The 16,934-nt window shown below is 50.5% G+C and overlaps 1 protein-coding gene across 1 annotated transcript in view; it reads right to left on the bottom strand.

The window, feature by feature from the left end:
- The window catches only part of LOC139241252 (beta-1,4-mannosyl-glycoprotein 4-beta-N-acetylglucosaminyltransferase-like), a 53,088-nt gene extending 37,420 nt beyond the window's left edge, over positions 1-15,668 (bottom strand). The window contains exon 1 of the mRNA XM_070869904.1: positions 15,640-15,668. The gene's annotated coding sequence lies outside the window, so the exon portion shown is untranslated. The remainder of the gene's footprint in view (positions 1-15,639) is intronic.
- Positions 15,669-16,934: the final 1,266 nt, after the last annotated feature.

The raw sequence follows: 16,934 nt of genomic DNA on the forward strand, positions 1-16,934 counted from the left end.
GACACACAGCACAACACGTGGACGGACCCCAGACACACAGCACAACACGTGGACAGACCCCAGACACACAGCACAACACGTGGACAGACCCCAGACACACAACACGTGGACAGACCCCAGACACACAGCACAACACGTGGACAGACCCCAGACACACAACACGTGGACAGACCCCAGAAACACGACACGTGGACAGACCCCAGACGCACGACACGTGGACAGACCCCAGACGCACGACACGTGGACAGACCCCAGACGCACGACACGTGGACAGACCCCAGACGCACGACACGTGGACAGACCCCAGACGCACGACACGTGGACAGACCCCAGACGCACGACACGTGGACAGACCCCAGACGCACGACACGTGGACAGACCCCAGACGCACGACACGTGGACAGACCCCAGACGCACGACACGTGGACAGACCCCAGACGCACGACACGTGGACAGACCCCAGGCGCACGACACGTGGACAGACCCCAGGCGCACGACACGTGGACAGACCCCAGGCGCACGACACGTGGACAGACCCCAGGCGCACGACACGTGAACAGACCCCAGGCGCACGACACGTGAACAGACCCCAGGCGCACGACACGTGAACAGACCCCAGGCGCACGACACGTGGACAGACCCCAGGCGCACGACACGTGGACAGACCCCAGGCGCACGACACGTGGACAGACCCCAGGCGCACGACACGTGAACAGACCCCAGGCGCACGACACGTGAACAGACCCCAGGCGCACGACACGTGAACAGACCCCAGGCGCACGACACGTGAACAGACCCCAGGCGCACGACACGTGAACAGACCCCAGGCGCACGACACGTGAACAGACCCCAGGCGCACGACACGTGAACAGACCCCAGGCGCACGACACGTGAACAGACCCCAGGCGCACGACACGTGAACAGACCCCAGGCGCACGACACGTGAACAGACCCCAGGCGCACGACACGTGAACAGACCCCAGGCGCACGACACGTGAACAGACCCCAGGCGCACGACACGTGAACAGACCCCAGGCGCACGACACGTGAACAGACCCCAGGCGCACGACACGTGAACAGACCCCAGGCGCACGACACGTGAACAGACCCCAGGCGCACGACACGTGAACAGACCCCAGGCGCACGACACGTGAACAGACCCCAGGCGCACGACACGTGAACAGACCCCAGGCGCACGACACGTGAACAGACCCCAGGCGCACGACACGTGAACAGACCCCAGGCGCACGACACGTGAACAGACCCCAGGCGCACGACACGTGAACAGACCCCAGGCGCACGACACGTGAACAGACCCCAGGCGCACGACACGTGAACAGACCCCAGGCGCACGACACGTGAACAGACCCCAGGCGCACGACACGTGAACAGACCCCAGGCGCACGACACGTGAACAGACCCCAGGCGCACGACACGTGAACAGACCCCAGGCGCACGACACGTGAACAGACCCCAGGCGCACGACACGTGAACAGACCCCAGGCGCACGACACGTGAACAGACCCCAGGCGCACGACACGTGAACAGACCCCAGGCGCACGACACGTGAACAGACCCCAGGCGCACGACACGTGAACAGACCCCAGGCGCACGACACGTGAACAGACCCCAGGCGCACGACACGTGAACAGACCCCAGGCGCACGACACGTGAACAGACCCCAGGCGCACGACACGTGAACAGACCCCAGGCGCACGACACGTGAACAGACCCCAGGCGCACGACACGTGAACAGACCCCAGGCGCACGACACGTGAACAGACCCCAGGCGCACGACACGTGAACAGACCCCAGGCGCACGACACGTGAACAGACCCCAGGCGCACGACACGTGAACAGACCCCAGGCGCACGACACGTGAACAGACCCCAGGCGCACGACACGTGAACAGACCCCAGGCGCACAACACGTGAACAGACCCCAGGCGCACAACACGTGAACAGACCCCAGGCACACAACACGTGAACAGACCCCAGGCACACAACACGTGAACAGACCCCAGGCACACAACACGTGAACAGACCCCAGGCACACAACACGTGAACAGACCCCAGGCACACAACACGTGAACAGACCCCAGGCACACAACACGTGAACAGACCCCAGGCACACAACACGTGAACAGACCCCAGGCACACAACACGTGAACAGACCCCAGGCACACAACACGTGAACAGACCCCAGGCACACAACACGTGAACAGACCCCAGGCACACAACACGTGAACAGACCCCAGGCACACAACACGTGAACAGACCCCAGGCACACAACACGTGAACAGACCCCAGGCACACAACACGTGAACAGACCCCAGGCACACAACACGTGAACAGACCCCAGGCACACAACACGTGAACAGACCCCAGGCACACAACACGTGAACAGACCCCAGGCACACAACACGTGAACAGACCCCAGGCACACAACACGTGAACAGACCCCAGGCACACAACACGTGAACAGACCCCAGGCACACAACACGTGAACAGACCCCAGGCACACAACACGTGAACAGACCCCAGGCACACAACACGTGAACAGACCCCAGGCACACAACACGTGAACAGACCCCAGGCACACAACACGTGAACAGACCCCAGGCACACAACACGTGAACAGACCCCAGGCACACAACACGTGAACAGACCCCAGGCACACAACACGTGAACAGACCCCAGGCACACAACACGTGAACAGACCCCAGGCACACAACACGTGAACAGACCCCAGGCACACAACACGTGAACAGACCCCAGGCACACAACACGTGAACAGACCCCAGGCACACAACACGTGAACAGACCCCAGGCACACAACACGTGAACAGACCCCAGGCACACAACACGTGAACAGACCCCAGGCACACAACACGTGAACAGACCCCAGGCACACAACACGTGAACAGACCCCAGGCACACAACACGTGAACAGACCCCAGGCACACAACACGTGAACAGACCCCAGGCACACAACACGTGAACAGACCCCAGGCACACAACACGTGAACAGACCCCAGGCACACAACACGTGAACAGACCCCAGGCACACAACACGTGAACAGACCCCAGGCACACAACACGTGAACAGACCCCAGGCACACAACACGTGAACAGACCCCAGGCACACAACACGTGAACAGACCCCAGGCACACAACACGTGAACAGACCCCAGGCACACAACACGTGAACAGACCCCAGGCACACAACACGTGAACAGACCCCAGGCACACAACACGTGAACAGACCCCAGGCACACAACACGTGAACAGACCCCAGGCACACAACACGTGAACAGACCCCAGGCACACAACACGTGAACAGACCCCAGGCACACAACACGTGAACAGACCCCAGGCACACAACACGTGAACAGACCCCAGGCACACAACACGTGAACAGACCCCAGGCACACAACACGTGAACAGACCCCAGGCACACAACACGTGAACAGACCCCAGGCACACAACACGTGAACAGACCCCAGGCACACAACACGTGAACAGACCCCAGGCACACAACACGTGAACAGACCCCAGGCACACAACACGTGAACAGACCCCAGGCACACAACACGTGAACAGACCCCAGGCACACAACACGTGAACAGACCCCAGGCACACAACACGTGAACAGACCCCAGGCACACAACACGTGAACAGACCCCAGGCACACAACACGTGAACAGACCCCAGGCACACAACACGTGAACAGACCCCAGGCACACAACACGTGAACAGACCCCAGGCACACAACACGTGAACAGACCCCAGACACACAACACGTGAACAGACCCCAGACACACAACACGTGAACAGACCCCAGACACATCACAGGCAGTCCCACTCTAAAAATGTGTCCTTAGGTGACTGAACAATCCAATTCGAGAACCACAGTCCCTATCACAGGTGGGGCAGATAGTCGTTGAGGGAAGGGAAAGGATGGGACAGGTTTGCCACACGCTCCTTCCGCTGCCTGCGCATGGTTTCTGCATGCTCTCGGTGACGATACTCGAGGTGCTCAGCGCCGTCCCGGATGCTCTTCCTCCACTTAGGCCGGTCTTTGGCTAGGGACTCCCAGGTGTCAGTGGCGATGCTGCACTTTATCAGGGAGACTTTGAGGGTGTCCTTGTAACGTTTCCGCTGCCCACCTTTGGCTCGTTTGCCGTGAAGGAGTTCCGAGTAGAGCGCTTGCTTTGCGTCTGCGTACATAGAGGTTGAACTCCAAGTCATAGTCAATACCTTCACTGAGGCGTACGAAAGCATGGGCCTGATACTAAAAATCAATAAGACAAAGGTCCTCCACCAGCCTGTCCTCGCCACACAGCACTGCCCCCCAGTCATCAAGATCCACAGCGCGGCCCTGGACAACGTGGACCATTTGCTATACCTCAGGAGCCTCCCATCAACAAGAGCAGACATTGACGACAAGATTCGACACCTCCTCCAGTGCGCCAGTGCAGCCTTCGGCCCCCTGAGGAAAAGAGTGTTCGAAGACCAGGCCCTCAAATCTGGTACCAAGCTCATGGTCTACAGGGCTGTAGTAATACCCGCCCTCCTGTATGGCTCAGAGACACGTACCATGTACAATAGACACCTCAAGTCACTGGAGAAATACCACCAACGATGTCTCCGCAAGATCCTGCACATCCCCTGGGAGGACAGACGCACCAACGTTAGCGTCCTCGACCAGGCCAACATCCCCAGCATCGAAGCACTGACCACACTCGACCAGCTCCGCTGGGCAGGCCACAGTTTGCATGCCAGACACGAGACCCCAAGCACAACACAACGTGGACAGACCCCACACACAACACAACCCTAAAATATTCATGTACAACACACGCCACAACAAGGTAGGGTACCTTCCAACTCTCGAGAATAGTCCTAAATGCTTCGACTGCTCGATGTGGGAGCTGGGTAAAGTCACAATGGTCACAGGTGCCATTACTACCAAAATACTGCAACATTCTCCTCAAATAGATTTATATTTGTATGGCAGAAGTCGAGTACTACATCAGACAGGTCTGAGCAGCAGGACTGAGTAAGGTAGCTGAGTGTCCGGAGGGCATCCTTCAACATAAACAGTTGTCACTGTTCAGTGCTGAGACTGAACAAGCCCAGACGATCGGAAGCCAATCTCTGATTACACAGAAGACCCATTATATGTTTCGTAAAAAACCAGGAACTACAAGCGGGAATGACGTGTGTGTTGTGTTCCTCACCCAGGGGATGATGGGAAGTAAACATTCTAGGTTATAACAAATTTGGAAAGGGAAACACAGCTGGTTAAACTCCTGGTTAAGATGGCGTTCCAGCATTACATCGAACTTTCATCCGGTCCCACAGTCCATGTTTATGCTCCACACCAGTCTCCTCCCACTCTACATCTAACCACACCAACATATCCTTCTATTACTTTCTCTCTCACGTACTTGTCAAGCTGCCCCTTAAATGCAGCTACGCTAGTCACCTCAGCTAGTCACTGTGGCAGCGAGTTCCACATTCTCCCACTTGCTGGGTAAAGAAGTTTCTCCTGAATTCCTTATTGGATTCATTATAGACTATCTTTTATGGCCTTGAGTTGTGGTCTCCCCTACAAGTGGAAACATCCTCTCCATGTTTACCGTATCAAACCCCGTCATGATCTGAAAGACCTCTATCGGGTTATCCCTCTGGAGAAACGAGCCCCGGCCTGTTAAGTCTTTCCCGATAGTCATATCTCCTCAGGTCTGGAAATCTACTTTGCACCTTCTCCAGTGCTTTGATGTCCTTTTTGTAATATTGAGACCAGAACTGTGCACAGTACTCCAAAATGTGGCTTAACTAAGGTTCTATACAAGTGCAACATAACTTCTCTGCTTTTCAATTCTATTGATCAAGAATTGAATCTCAGGCCTTTGTTTGCATTTTGTTAAACTGCGTACTTCTTTGTGATTCCTGAATCCAAATGGTTAATGTGAATGGTAAACAACGGTGGTCCCAGCACCGATCCCTGTGAAACATTCCTTCTGCCCGCCTCAGCAACTACCTTTAACTCCGACCCTCTTCGGTTTTCTAGACAGATTTTTGTCTATTCTGCTACTTGTTCCCTGACTCTACATGCTCTGATCTTAGTCACAAGACCTTATCAAAGGCCGTTTGAGTATCCAAGTATATTAATTACCCTTATATTCTTGGTTACTTCTTCAAACAATTCAATAAGGTTGGTCAAGCATGATCTATCCTTTTCAAATCCGTGCTGACTATTCTTTATTATATTTTCAGTTTCTAGGGGCCCAAGTTTCCACACGATAACAAACGGGCGCCCCTCCGAGCTGGGCGCCCGTTTTTCGCGCCTAAAACGGCGCCTAAAAAAAAACTCGCAATTCTGGAGCATTCTGCAGCTCCTTGTCTGCCTGGCGCGGCGCCCAGGGGGGCGGAGCCTACACTCGCGCCGATTTTGTAAATGGGAGGGGGCGGGTACTATTTAAATTAGTTTTTTTCCTGCCGGCAACGCTACGCATGTGCGTTGGAGCGTTGGCGCACGCGCAGTGTGAAGGAAACATTGGCACTCGGCCATTTTTGTAGTTCTTTGTAGCTGTTTAATTTTTGAACATTTTTTAATAAAAGCACATTGCCATCAGCACTTGCAGCCTTCTCACTGTCTCCTTCCCCCCTCCCCCGCGGGAAGAACGGGCGCCTCCTTCTGCCCCCCCCGCGGGAAGAACGGGCAGCTCCTCCTCCTCCCCCCCCCGGGCGCCTCCCCCCCCCACCCGCGGGAAAGAACGGGCGCCTCCTCCCCCCCCCCCCGCGGGAAGAATGGGCGCCTCCCCCACAACCCGCGGGAAAGAACGGGCACCTCCTTCCCCCCCCCCCGCGGGAAGAACGGGCGCCTCCCCCTCCCCCCCCCCCGTCCCGCGGTAAGAACGGGCACCTCCTCCCCCCCCGCGGGAAAGAACGGGCGCCTCCTCCCCCACCCCCCCCCCCCCGCGGGAAGAACGGGCGCCTCAGGCTGACTGCAGCATTCTCCGTGCCTGAAACACTTTCACACAGGTAGGAATATGGTTTATTTAATCTTTTCTTTGCTTACAAATGTTTATTCAGGTTGGATTTATTTGTATAATATTTGTAGAAGTATAAATAAGGATTTATTGTAGAATTTAATGACTTCCCTTCCCCCACCCACCCCACCTCGTTCTGGACGCCTAATTTGTAACCTGCCCCTGATTTTTTAATGTGGAGAATAGGTTTTTTCAGTTCTACAAAAATCTTCACTTGCTCCATTCTAAGTTAGTTTGAAGTACGTTTTCACTGTGGAAACTTTCAAATCAGGCGTCAGTGGCCGGACACGCCCCCTTTTGAAGAAAAAATTCTGTTCCAAAGTAGAACTGTTCTACCTGACTAGAACTGTAGAAAAAAAAATGTGGAGAATTGCGATTTCTAAGATAGTCCGTTCTCCACCAGTTGCTCCTAAAAATCAGGCGCACAGCATGTGGAAACTTGGGCCCTAGATGTTTTTCTATTACATCCTACCACTGAAGTTAAGCTAATTGGTCTGTAGTTCCATCTCGTCTTTTAAATGGAGCAATAACATTAACTGTAAGCCAGTCCTCTGGCACTATTCCCTTTTCTAATGAATTTTCATAAATATATAATAGTGTCTTCGCTATCTATTCTCGAGCTTCTTTTAATATGTAGCAGATATTCAGACAATCCATTCAGACCAGGGATTTTATCCTTTCCCAGTCCAGTTTATCAATTATCTCTTTCCCACCCCCCCCCCACCTTTCTTTCTGACATACCTTTATATTCTTTTTGATCTCTCTTAATGCCAGTCCACCCTGTGAGTCTCCTTAGTAAATACTGAGGCAAAGTAATTATTCATATTACTTCCATTTCACTGCCATCAGTGGTGAGTTCATTGTGTTCATCCCTTAATGGCCCAATCCCTATCTGGTTTTCCCTTTATGCATGTGTCTGCAGAATACTTCACTACTTATTTGAATAATTTTTGATATTTTGTCATTCGTCTTTGCTTTCCCAATTGTATTTTGACCATCATTTTCCAGTCCTCTTTGGATCTGGGCATGGTGCCGGAGGACTGCTAATGTGGTACCAATGTTTAAGAAGGGAGAAAGGGATAGGCCGAGTAATTACAGACCTGTCAGCCTAACCTCAGTGGTGGGAAAATTATTGGAAAAAATCCTGACAGGATAAATCTACATTTAGAAAGGCAAGGATTAATTAGGGACAGTCAGCACGGAGGGAAGATCGTGTTTGATTAACCTGATTGAACTTTTTGAGGGGGTAACCATCAGGGTCGATGAGGGTAGTACGTACGATGTAGTACATATGGACTTTAGCAAGACTTTTGATAAGGTCCCACATGGTAGACTGGTCATGAAGGATAAAGCCCATGGGATCCAGGACAAAGTGGCAAGTTGGATCCAAAATTGGCTCAGAGGTAAGAAGCAAAGGGTAATGGTTGATGGGTGTTTTTGTGACTAGAAGGATGTTTCCAGTGGGATTCCACAGGGCTCAGTGCTGGGTCCCTTGCTTTTTGTGATATATATCAAAGGTTTAGATTTGAATATAGGGAGTATGATTAAGAAGTTTGCAGACGACACTAAAATTGGCTGTGTGGTTGATAATGAAGAGGAAAGTCATGGGCTGCAGGAGGATATCAATCTACTGGTCAGGTGGGCAGAGCGGTGGCAAATGGAATTTAATTCAGAGAAGTGTGAGGTAATGCACTTGGGGAGGGATAATAAAGAAAGGATATACACATTAGGCGGTAGGTCACTTAATAGTGTAGATGAACAAAGGGACCTTGGAGTGCTTGTCCACAGATCCCTGAAAGTAGCAGGCCAGATGGATAAGGTGGTTAAGAAGGCACACAGAATGCTTGCCTTTATTGGCCGAGGCACAGAATATAAGAGCAGGGAGGTTATGCTTAAATTGCATAATACTTTGGTTAGGCCACAGCTGGAGTACTGCGTGCAGTTCTGGTCGCCGTATTATAGGAAGGACGTGATTGCACTAGAGAAGGTGTAGAGGAGATTTACTAGGTTGCTCCTGAAATGGAGAATCTTAGTTATGAGGACAGATTGGATAGGCTGGGTTTGTTCTCATTGGAACAAAAGAGGTTGAGAGGAGACCTCATTGAGGTGTACAAAATGTTGAGGGGTCTGGACATAGTGGATAGTGAGGGTCGATTTCCATTGGTGGAGGGGTCTATTACGAAGGGGCATAGTTTTAAGGTGAATCGGAGGAAGGTTTAGAGGGGATTTGAGGGGGGGGGCTTCTTTACGCAGAGGGCTGTGGAGATCTGGAACTCACTGCCTGGAAGAGTGGTGGATGCAGAAAGCCTCACCACTTTTAAGAGATGGTTAGATGGGCACTTAAAGTGCCGTAACCTGCAGTGTGACGGACCAAGAGCTGGTAACTGGGATTAGACTGGATGACCTTTTGTTGGATGGAGCAGATATAATTGTAAGTACTGCAGGGAATCAAATACAGCCAGTGTGATCTCCTGGACTAGTTTTGATCGCCTGGATGGGTCGGAGGGGAATTTTCCCAGATTTTTTTCTCCCTAAATTGGCCTGGGTTTTTAATCTGGTTTTTGCCCCAAGCTATTACTTTGGTCCTGGTCTTACATGTGTCTCTCAGTCTTGTTCTTAAACATTTTGTTGTGATCGCTGTTGCCAAGATGCTCTCCTACACTTACTTCTCTGCTTCATTTCCTATAACTAAATCCAGCAGTGATACCTCTCTTGTTGGGCTTGATCCACGAGAAAGGAGTCCTGTACACATTGTAAAAACCCACCCTTACTTCTTCTTGACACTTTATTTGGGGGGGGGGGGGGGCAGTTAAAATCTCCCATGATTATTATGATGTCCTTTACTCATTTCATCGATTTGCTTATATTGCCATTGATTTGCTCTTCCTCCCTGTCACTATTAAGTCGTCTGCAGAATACTTCTATTAGTGTGTTCAATCTCTTAAGTCAGTGGGCAGAGAGGAAGGATATTGCCAGTGATTTCCATAGATTCTGAGTTGAGCTGAAGAACAAGTGGAGGCAAATCCGAGATCACAGCGACAGATTGAAGCTTTTTTGAAGGGTAACGAGGATGGGGCATGATAACCAGAGACCTGCATTTCTCTATTGCCAGAAAGCCTGTGATAAAGTGTCATACAGACAGCTATGGCTATGTGGCACTGGTGGGCAGATTTTAAGCTGGGTGATGGTGTTGATGTCGGCAGAAGGAAGCAACCAACAGAAATAACTCTACATAGGGTCCAATCACTGGTCGAGTCCCTCAGGAATCCAACTTTGGACCGTTACTCTTCATCAATGTCAATGATTTATCAATGAAGACATCGAAGCCAAGAATTGTTTGGTTTGTGACGACACAAGGTGCTTGTGGGAGTCAGGAATGTAACTGAAATAAGTCGGGTACAGGCTGATCTTATACATGGCAGATGTCCATCTGGGACAAGTATGGAGTGACATTCATTGGCTACAACAATACCAGGCATAGGTTCCCCTCAATGCGCTGGGGCTGTCGTACATCAAACACTATGAGCAGCAAGTTTAAATCAGCAACAAGTTGCAGAATGTATTCAAGACTGTTATCTTAGTCACTGAAAAATAACAAGAAACGAGGCAGACTTTGTTCTGGTTCATGGGCCAACTACTTAAAAGGCAACAGATAACATTTCTAATAAACAGAAGAGTATCGGTGAGGAGGAGGAGCGGGGGCCACTCAGGAGTGGGCAGGGCGAGAGATTGCGGGGCAGTGGGCAGGGCGAGAGATTGCGGGGCAGTGGGCAGGGCAAGAGATTGCGGGGCAGTGGGCAGGGCAAGAGATTGCGGGGCAGTGGGCAGGGCGACAGATTGCGGGGCAGTGGGCAGGGCGACAGATTGCGGGGCAGTGGGCAGGGCGACAGATTATTATGGGGATCAGGAAATGGCAGAATTACTTGAATACTTTGCAGCGCTGTGATGGCAGCCGTGGCGCAGTGGGCAGCACGCGTCCAAGTCAGAAGGTTGTGGGTTCAACAACCATGATCTTATTGAATGGCGGAGCAGGCTCGAGGGGCCAAATGGCCTCCAGCTGCTCCTATTTCTGATGTACCATACCCAAGACTGGAGCACACAATGCAGGCCGACATTTCAGTGCCATTACTGAGGGTGCGCTGTGCTGTCGGAGGTGATGGCTTTCGGATGAGACGTTAAACCGTCTGCCCGCTCATCACTAAAACAGATTATCTGGTGATTATCACATTGCTATTTGTGGGAGCTTGCTGTGCACAAATTGTCTGCCATAATAGCGATTACACTTCAAAAAGTACTTCATTGGCTGTAAAGCACTTTGCGGCGTCCTGAGGTTGTGAAAGACCAGCTATATAAATGCAAATCTTTCTTTACATAGAAACATAGAAATTAGATGCAGGAGTAGGCCATTCGGCCCTTCGAGCCTGCACCACCATTCAATATGATCAGTCAACCTCAGTACCCCACCCCAGCCTTCTCTCCATGCCCCCTGATCCCTTTAGCCGTAAGGGCCACATCTAACTCCATTTTGGATATGTCCAATGAACTGGCCTCAACAACTTTCTGTGGTAGAGAATTCCACAGGTTCACAACTCTGAGTGAAAAAGTTTCACCTCATCTCCGTCCTAAATGGCTTACCCCTTATCCTTAGACTGTGTCTCCTGGTTCTGGACTTCCCCAACATCGGGAACATTATTCTTGAATCTAACCTGTCTAGTCCCGTCAGAATTTTATACGTTTCTATGAGATCCCCTCTCATTCTTCTAAATTCCAGTGAGTATTAGCCTAGTTGATCCAGTCTTTCCTCATACGTCAGTCCTGCCATCCCGGGAATCAGTCTTGTGAACCTTCGCTGCACTCTCTCAAAAGCAAGCATGTCCTTCCTCAGATTAGGAGACCAAAACTGCACACAATACTCAAGGTGTGGTCTCACCAAGGCCCTGTACAACTGCAGCAAGATCTCCCTGCTCCAACACTCAAATCCCCTCGCTATGAAGCCCAGCATGCCATTTGCTTTCTTTACTGCCTGCTGTACCTGCATGCCAACCTTCAATGACTGATGTACCATGACACCCAGGTCTCGCTGCATCTCCCCTTTTCCTAATCTGTCACCATTCAGATAATAATCTGCCTTTCTGTTTTTGCCACCAAAATGGATAACCTCACATGTATCCACATTAGAGACAAGACTGGCATAAGGAGTGGTCAAACCATCAATGAACAAGATTCAATGCAGGCAGCACACTGACCCTGAAGCCAAGCACTGAGCAATGAAGTGTCTGAACTGCTTTCTCTCCTTTCTGGGGGTGCTCACCCCTGCAGAGTTACAATACTAAAGATGCCAACCAGCCCTGACACATCCTGCAACAGCTCGCCTGCACGCGAGTCTAAATAGTCAGAAGGCCATTCGCCCATCTTTCAGCCGTGCTCGGTGGCCATAAACCCGCAATGGGGGTCACCCAATAACGATCAAGAGGACGAACCCTGGCCAATTACTCTGTTCCACACCCTGAGGCTAACTGTAGCAGCCCCAACATCACCTGCTGGTCTGCACAGCTGCGTAAGGTACCAAGCAGTACATCGGCCCATTGACCTATCAGGGGAGCTTGACACAACCAGACAGAGATGCGAAGGAGTTTACATGCCCCTTTCAAGAGATACCACACATAGCCACGCATGATAAATACCTCCAGGGTGTGGGCGAGGGTGTCCATTGTGTTCATGTAGACTAACCACGGGACGCTCTGATCCAGGCAGTGTTCCGTGTTTGAAAAGGATCAGTGTTCGAGGGAAACCTTCACAACAGTTACTTACTTTGTGAGGTAACATTTCCATTCTGACGTCACCCAACCATCATGATGTCAGAGCTGTGCCTCACCCCCAGGTCTTGCTGTGTATCTCCAGAACAGGATGGGCTCTTTACAAAAGGCCACTCACAATGGGCAAAACACAGGAAACTGGGGATACTCACATTCCAATTAAAAAAGGCGGTCAAATCATTTCATTCTGAATGCAAATTGCGAATGGGGCATGTTTGCAAAGAGCATTCCCTGTTCTAGAGATTTCTGCCTCGAGGAGGAGATCGAGTTAGCGAGGTGGAGGTGTTCAGGGAGCGAACTCCAGAGCTTGGGGCCTCGGCAGCTGAAGGCACGGCTGCCAATGGTGGGGCAAAGAAAATCAGGAATGTGCAAGAGGCCAGAGTGGAAGGAGGGCAGCGAGCTCAGCAGGTAGCAGGCTGGAGAAGGTTAGAGAGAAAGGAAGGGGTGAGGCAAAGAAGGGATTTGAAAATCAGGTTGAGAATTTTAAAATCGAGGCGTTTGCTGGGAACAGGAGTTGATGTAGGTCAGCGAGCACAGGGGTGATGGGTGAACGGGATTTGGTGCGAGCTAGGACACAGGCAGCAAAGTTTTTGGATCAGCTCAATTTGAATGGAGGGTCCAAGATGGGAGGGCAGCCAAGAGAACTCTGGAGTGGTCCAGTCTGAAGGTAACAAAGCCACGAGTGAGGCGTTTCAGCAGCAGAGGAGGGCGGGGCGGAGATGGGCGATGTTACGGAGGAGGAAGTACGTGGTCTTGGCGGAGTGGATAGGTGGTCAGAAACTGAGCACAGGGCCAAATCGGATGGCAGGTTGAAAAGGGTGTGGCTCGGTCGGACACAGTGGCCAGGGAAAGGGATGGAGTTGGTGACTAGGGAACGGAGTTTGCGACAGGGGCCGATTTCCATCACCTCACCACCGGTGGCCATGCCTACAGCTGCCTCGGCCCCACATTGTGGAATCCTGTCCCTCTCCCTCTCCCTCTCCCAATATGCGGCCCTGTCAAATTATGTACGATAATGCTCCTGCGAAACGTTAAAAGGCAATTTATAAATGCAAGTTGTTGTAAATTGAAATATCTGTAACAAAATGTAAAAATATCAAATAACTCCTTAATCTCCTCTGTTCTAACAAGAGCTCCAGTTTTTCACATCTCGCTTTGTATTTGTATTTCCTCACACCAGGCAGCGTCCTACTGCCTCAACATCCGACAATGTGGAGCTCAATAAAAGATTTGCATTTATATAGCGCCTCTCATGACCATCGGATGTCTTAAAGCACTTTACAGAAGTACATTTGGAGTGTGGTCACTGTTGTAATGTGGGAAACGCGACAGCGAAATTGCGCTCAGCAAGCTCCCACAAACAGCAACGTGATAATGACCTGACAATCTGTTTTTGTTATGTTGATTGAGGGATAAATATTGGCCAGGACACCAGGGATAACTTCTGTTTTCTTTAACATAGTGCCGTGGGATCTTTTACATCCCCTTGAGAGAAAAGACAGGGCCGCACTTTAACGTCTCATCCCAAAGGTGGCACCTGTGACAATGCGGTGCTCCCTCTCTCCCTCAGCACTATACTGGAGTGTCAGTCTGGATTATTGGGGTTGAAATCTCTGGAGTGGAACTTGAATCCACAACCTTCTGAGTCAGAGACGAGAGCGCTACCCACTAAGCCACCGCTGACACTAGCCAGGTTAGCCGTCTATGAAAACGGGTGTTACATTGTTGGACCCAATGGTTCATAGAGAGTCCCAGAGAGCCTCTCTTCTGAACAGGATCTCAGAGGGCCCTCAGTGCCGAATTTGACATCAAATCGATTTGAATAGGTGGCCGAATGAAATCCTGTTATCTGACTATTCCTTTTCAAGTAGAATCTATTTTCCTATAGTTACACAGTCAATCTTACAGCAGGTTGAAACTGGGAAGCGATTTCACTTGACCGTTTGCTTGTTTCCCTGGGTCATAGAAACATAGAAAATAGGTGCAGGAGTAGGCCATTCAGCCCTTCGAGCCTGCACCTCCATTCAATGAGTTCATGGCTGAACATGCAACTTCAGTACCCCATTCCTGCTTTCTCACCATACCCCTTGATCCCCCTAGTAGTAAGGACTACGTCTAACTCCTTTTTGAATATATTTAGTGAATTGGCCTCAACAACTTTCTGTGGTAGGGAATTCCACAGGTTCACCACTCTCTGGGTGAAGAAGTTTCTCTCTTCTCGGTCCTAAATGGCCCACCCCCCCATCTCTAGAGTGTGATCCCTGGTTCTGGACTTCCCCAACATTAAGAAGAACATAAGAACATAAGAATTAGGAACAGGAGTAGGCCATCTAGCCCCTCGAGCCTGCTCCGCTATTCAACAAGATCACGGCTGATCTGGCCGTGGACTCAGCTCCACTTACCCGCCCGCTCCCAGGGCATCAATATAGTGCAGATACCAGCCCCACTGATCTACACCAAGGCTACTGCCATCACTGCACGAGCAGGCCATGTCCTCGTCTGACACTGACACAACGTTGGGGGGAGTGCAGCCCCCTGCTACTCATGTTTAAAAAAAAAAGCTCTCCACGGCCGACCTTGTGCCTCGTCCAGAGCCAGTGGTGAGACCGAGCCAAATTAATGCAAGGCACAGGTCAAGCATCACTTGGGATGAGAGAGAGGGGAAGTTACAGGAAAACCGATGTACAACCGTAAAAAACAAACTGGCATCTGATACAGAAATAGCACTTCCCTTATTTTTTCCCCACAACATTGTAAATTTACCGAATTCCCTTTTGAAAGTTACTATTGAATCTGTTTCCACCTCCCTTTCAGGCAGCACGTTCCCGATCATAACAACTCGCTGCGTTAAAAAAAAAATCCTCATGTCCATCTGGTTCTTTTGCTGAATATCCACCTGGGCGTCCTTGTGCATGAAACACAAAAAGTTAGTATGCAGGTACAGCAAGTGATTAGGAAGGCAAATGAAATGTTGGCCTTTTTTTGCAAGGGGGATAGAGTATAAAAGCAGAGAAGTCCTGCTACAACTGTACAGTGTATTGGTGAGGCCACACCTGGAGTACTGCGTACAGTTTTGGTCTCCGTACTTAAGGAATGATATACTTGCATTGGAGGCTGTTCAGAGAAGGTTCACTAGGTTGATTCTGGGGATGAGGGTTTGACTTATGAGGATAGGTTGAGCTGGCTGAGCCTCTACTCATTCGAGTTCAGAAGAATGAGAGGTGATCTTATTGAAACATATAAGATAATGAGGGGGCTCGACAAGGTGGATGCCGAGAAGATATTTCCACTCATCGGGGAAACTAAAACTAGGGAACATAGTCTCAGAATTAGGGACCACCCATTTAAAATGGAGATAAGGAGGATTTTTTTCTCTGAGGGTTGTAAATCTGTGGAATTCTCTGCCCCAGAGAGCTGTGGAGGCTGGGTCATTGAATATATTTAAGGCGGAGATAGACAGATTTTTGAGCAATAAGAGAATAAAGGGTTATGGGGAGCAGGCAGGGAAGTGGAGCTGAGTCCATGATCAGATCAGCCTTGATCTTATTAAATGGCGGAGCAGGCTCGAGGAGCCAAATGGCCCACTCCTGCTCCTATTTCTTATATTCTTATGTTCAGGATTTTGAACACCTCTATTAAATCTCCTTTTAACCTTCTCTGCTCCAAGGTTTTCGCAGCTTCCCTCATCTCGCTTACACAAGTGAACTCCTCCATCCCTGGTGCCATTCTGGTAAATCTCCTGAGCACTCTCCCCAAGGTACCCATCCTTCTGAAAAAGTGCAGTGCCCAGAATTGGACAATACTCTAGCAAAGAGCTAACCAGTGTTTTATGAAGGCTTAGCATAAATTCCTTGCCTTTGTACTTGAAACCTCTAATTATAAAGCCAAGGATTCCAAGTGCCTTTTAACAGCCTTATCAACTTTGTGTACATATACTCCCAGGTCTCTCTGTTTTTGCAACCCCAATAAAATTGCATCATTTAGTTTATATTGTCTCTCCTCATTCTTGCTGGCAAAATGCATCACTTCACATTTCTTTGCATTAATTTTCATCTGCC

Source organism: Pristiophorus japonicus, unplaced genomic scaffold (genome assembly GCF_044704955.1).
Source record: "Pristiophorus japonicus isolate sPriJap1 unplaced genomic scaffold, sPriJap1.hap1 HAP1_SCAFFOLD_1004, whole genome shotgun sequence".
NCBI classification, from domain to species: Eukaryota; Metazoa; Chordata; class Chondrichthyes; family Pristiophoridae; genus Pristiophorus; species Pristiophorus japonicus.